A 5,163-nucleotide genomic window follows, 5' to 3' on the forward strand; every position below is an offset into this window, starting at 1 on the left:
GGCGACGTATGCCCCCCTCGATTGGATGAGGTAACGATAAGATACGACCAACAAGTAAAAGCCTGACAGTGACATTTAAACTAACCTACAAAGAGCCCCGTCTGTTTAATTTACCATGCAATTCGTAGTTAAACTGAAGCTCTGCAGATAGGCGAATGGCAAAAAATCCACTATAACAAATAACTGAGCTAAATTTCTTGCCATCGTTTCTCTTGAATTTTTATGGGGAATATGCTGTCAAGTGAGACCTTTAACCAGACCATAACAGTGTTATCGCATTATTTATATGCCAATTGTAAAATTGGTATTGGTTTTTTCTAGCAACTAATCCAAGTAATATCACATTTTGTTACACGACTAAGTTAGTTCAGAGGGCCAATAACTAAAATCAGATAGCTCCATTGCAGGTCCAATATTCTCTCAGTATTGGACCGGGAACTGTCCCGAATGATCCCGCACAACCACTTTTGAAAATTTTTTGGTTCTTTTATGGCCGGCTTACGTTTTTCTAAAAGAACTTGCTTTAGACAAAAAAGATTCCTTTCATTTTTCTTGCAACTCTCTGTCCCTTTTATTTTAGTAACGTCAGACCAAAGTATACGCCTGTTTCGGCTCTCGATCAAAATCGCGCGCTTGAAGTATGACATGTTTTTCCAGTCCTTCATCATGGCATTTCTTCTTAACAATTTTCAGTCGTGTGGTCAATCTCTTTTTGGTTAAGCTTGGTCGGAACCGTACTGGTAGGATATCGTCCCCATGGCCTAAGGCCGATATTCCCCCAGTACGAGCCTCGCGCTTGCTGAATAAGAAATATGTAAGTTATTAGAGCAGGATCTAGCCTACTGCTGCTATTGAAACTCCATATTTCAGGAAGCAAACTCTGCTGAGGACAGCAATTTATCGGCCATATATACAGGAATGATGGAGTTGAGATTAGATAATAGTTTATTTGTTCCTGAACAAAGTAGCGGCAGCGACGAGGAGTCAACACAAGTGCCAGCTGAAGAGCCTAGTGAACAGTACTTACAAAGGTAGCAACTCAATAAATTCCTGGAAAGTTGTAACTTAGAGAAATTAACTCGACCCAGGAAGAGGTGGGAAGAGGTGGGCACACGTACGCGTAAAAATCACGTAAAAAAGGCAAAAGATGTCGTTGTAGCAGCTTTGGATGTGATTATGCCAGGGGATGCAGCATATTTATGGGATGCACTGCAGTCGTCAATGCTTGTGGACAAAGAGCTTGGGTCTGCAGTGGGTGACGACCACAAATACCTTGAAGCCTTGGCAGAAACATACAAAAATGCATCCTCTTGGGATACAAGAAGGCAAATCTTGTCGATAATGGCAGATCTAGTCCCTTTCAAACGCCTTCAGAGGTACTTGCCTGGTATCACTGAATACCGAGTGAAAATTGCGCGCCAGCACAAAAATGTGTTTGGTCGGGGCGTTCCCCTTCCATTGAAGTATAGTCCCCGAATGCGAGTAGATCCTAACCAACTTGACCATTTTTTGACATTTATAACAAGTCCGCACATCATACAAGATCTCCCATTTGGACAGAAATACATGAAGTTATCAACTGGTGAGGTTCTGGAGACACCTAATGTAATTCGTAATATGATTCCGGAACGAATTGTAATCCAGTATACCCAATACTGCGAAGAAGCCGGATTCCAGCCTTTTGGACGCACAACGATGTTAACCATCCTCTCAAGCTGTAGTGCCACTGTGAGAAAGTCATTGCAGGGTATTGACTATATTGCCGCAGAAGGAAGTAAGGCCTTTGACGATCTTTGCCATGTGGTGAGGGGACTAGAAGAATGCGGGATATTGAACAGAGATGTCGCTGGACAATGGAAAAGTTGTCTGAAGAACGGAAAACAATATCTAAAGTCGGATTACAAGGTATTCAAAAATTAGCATCATTAATTAAGTACATCGTGGCTGTAACAGCGTAGCTTCCTCCCAACCCCTTTGTATGCAACTACTCACAAATGCCCAAATTTTGTTTAAACTTGACTGATTTTCACTCACTTTCCTTATATTTATTATCAAACATGTTTCAATACTAGTGTGCATTGTTTCTCTCCATTTATGAGCTACTGTAAATTATTTTACTTAGTCACATAATATCTGTTGTCTGTTTTTATCAGGTGCACGTATCTCTCTCCTCGCCTGTGGCTGACCACTGTAGTGCATACGCTTTGAGCGATGAAAAAGAGCCTTTGTTCAGCAGCCCATGTGATCATCATCATGGTGATTCATGCTCCCAATGCGAAGAATTGAAATGTAATATATCTGACATCCAGGCATACTTAAAACGAGAAGATCTGGGTCTACCGGATGAAGAGTTGGATGACTTGCGTCATATTTGCAACCAAGCATCTCAAAATGTTCTTACCTGGAAGGCCCATCAACTGAGAAGTAAACTTCAGGACTCTGCCAGAGTAGAAGTACTTGACCAACTAGACGAGTCATCCGTCATGATCACTCAGGACTGGGCCATGAAATTTTTGCCACAGAAATACCGTGAATCTCAAACTGACTGGTTTGCAAAGAGGGGCATTTCTTGGCACATAAGTGTGGTTGCAAGGAAACACAGGGAAATCTAAAGAGTCAGTCCTTCGTGCACATTGTCAAAAACTGCAGTCAAGATAGCTCGGTGGTTATCCGCATCATGGAACATGTATTGCGCACACTGAAAATGGAAAATCCTGAACTCACCACAGCATTCTTCCGGAGCGATAATGCCGGATGCTATCACAATTCAACCATGCTAGCTGCGTGTCGTTCCATGGGGGCTGCCACTGGAATCACTCTTTCTAGAGTGGACTTTAGTGACCCTCAAGGAGGGAAATGTCCTTGCGACCGCAAAGCAGCCACCATCAAAGCACATGTCCGCAGATTTATAAATGAGGGGCACGATGTTCAAACTGCGGAGGACTTAGAAACTGCGATGCTATCAGCGGGAGGACTCACTGGGATCAGAGTGGCTGTTGTTGATTCATTGGGAATCAAGGAGAACCCCATCAAATGGGATGGCATAAGCTTGATTAACAACCTACAGTACACGGGCACAACGATAACAGTATGGCGATCCTACAACGTTGGCAGTGGAAAGACAGTAGACAAACAGCTACCAACAGGTATGACATGTAGTATTAACATGTAGTAATTATGAAAACAATAGGTTACAAGTATATGCTGTCGGCAACGCCCTCGTTAGTTTACCATATAATGAGCGTGATTTATAAAGCAGATACGAACATCACTTTTTTCTTCTGAGGGATAGGTAGCTATGCATTTTTTGTTATGGCATAAAGGTCACCTTATTGGCGGAAAGGTAACTTCATACGCCAACGTTCATCCCTTCCAGTAAGAGTATACTCCACGTGGGTACAGCTTGAGCTGAATTGCGGCTGTTTGAGGAACTTTTTAACAGAATCGTGTATTTTTTTGTAAAACAAATGGGGTGTTCATTACTTGTTAACCAATTTGCTTTTTCAGCGTGTGCTGTTTGCATGCAATTTCTTAATTTCGTGCTACACCTACCAACAGACAAATTTCTTCACGTGGAGAAACAAAAAGAGTAAGCGCGCGAGCTGCTTCCTATTATTTTATTTGTTATTCATTTTTTGAGTTAACATTTCTTTTTGGCTTGGTTTCAGCCACAACCAGTTTCAGTGGTACATTTCAACAAGCATTTTCATCGGGAAACTTTGTGGATTGCAGCAAGGGAGTGCGTCAGACACGTATCCAGAAGTCTTCAGATGAAAATTCTCTCATTGAAGTGCCAGAGACAGCAGAGGGAAATGCAGGGGTAGGTGTTTTCCAGTGTCCCAGTGAAGGATGTATCAAGGTCTATCAAAGATACTCAGCCCTTGAAAAGCACCTGTCGTACGAAATGTGTGAATTGCTCCCAGAGAGAGGCACACTTCTTGACCAAGCGAAAGAAATGTACCATCTTAAATTAACCGAAGGAAGGAGCGCAGGAGCGACAAGCCACGATGAGAGAACCGATGCTCGGGAAGTTGCTGCAAATGCCAATCAACTGTCGAGAGGTTGGGCGTTGAAGCAAACAAAAAAATCCGGACGCCTTAGTGAAACCCAAAAGAAGTACCTTAATGAAAAATTTAGTATCCGGCAGCAAACAGGCCACAAAGTAGATCCGCTGTCGGTAGCTCGCGACATGCGCTACGCCAGAAATGCGGAGGGTAAGCGGCTGTTCACCCGAGATGAATTCCTAAGTGCACAACAAATACAGTCCTACTTTTCCCGGCAAGCTGGGAAACTACGCCATCAACATGCAGAAGGTGACAGTAGTGATCGCGAGGCTGCTGTCGACCAACAGCAATATTGGGACACTCAGACAGAAGTTCTACGAGAAGTTCAGCTCCAGCATCCTATCACTTATTACAATCTTGATCTTTGCGCCTTGTATCATGTGAACAGGCTGAATCAGCTTAGTGTTGCCGTGTTAAAGTACATTTGTGAATACTTCGATATAAACAAGGAGCAACTAACGCTTCGCAGGAAGGCGCCTTATATTACTCTTATAGGAAAACTAGTACAGTCATGTTCATGTCATGAACAGCAGTAACAGTGCAAGTATTTAAAGAAGCAGGCTAGTACGAAAAGAACCTCTAAGTTCCCCTTGCAACTAGCTTTTTTTGCGTGTAGGCTGTTTCTAGTCTCACAGACTGGGAATGATCCAAGTGTTTTCATTGTTTTTACTACAACCGAGTAAATGTCGTCTCGTTGAGTACGAAAGAAACAATTTCTTGCTAGTTTGAAGTCAGAAATCTTGTTTCAGCATAGGGTTTGGACAGGAGCTCATTAAGAGGAGCCTCTATGTCCCATACTTGGCCTCGGAGTCAACCCTTTCTCGAGTAGATTTATTTATAGAACACCTCCCTTGGGAGATTCAGCACGCTCACTGTTGTAAAAGCCAATCTCCCTTGGGACATATAGCACGCCCACTGTTGTAAAAGCCAATCAAAACAGAGCTATCTCAGCGTCAAGGGAATTATGATACTTTTCGCGGAAAAAACCTGTTCCAAAAAATAAATTTACTCGGGAAAGGGTTGACTCAAGGAATTAGAGGAGATAGAGGCTCCTGCTGATGAGCTCCTGGTTTGGACTATTATTAGAGAAACAAGAACG

At 42.8% G+C, this 5,163-nt stretch overlaps 1 pseudogene; it reads left to right on the forward strand.

Moving 5' to 3' along the window:
* Nucleotides 1-4,600, forward strand: part of LOC138001394 (uncharacterized) — a 5,635-nt pseudogene extending 1,035 nt beyond the window's left edge.
* Nucleotides 4,601-5,163: the final 563 nt, after the last annotated feature.

Source organism: Montipora foliosa, chromosome 4, assembly GCF_036669935.1.
Source record: "Montipora foliosa isolate CH-2021 chromosome 4, ASM3666993v2, whole genome shotgun sequence".
Classification (NCBI taxonomy): domain Eukaryota; kingdom Metazoa; phylum Cnidaria; class Anthozoa; order Scleractinia; family Acroporidae; genus Montipora; species Montipora foliosa.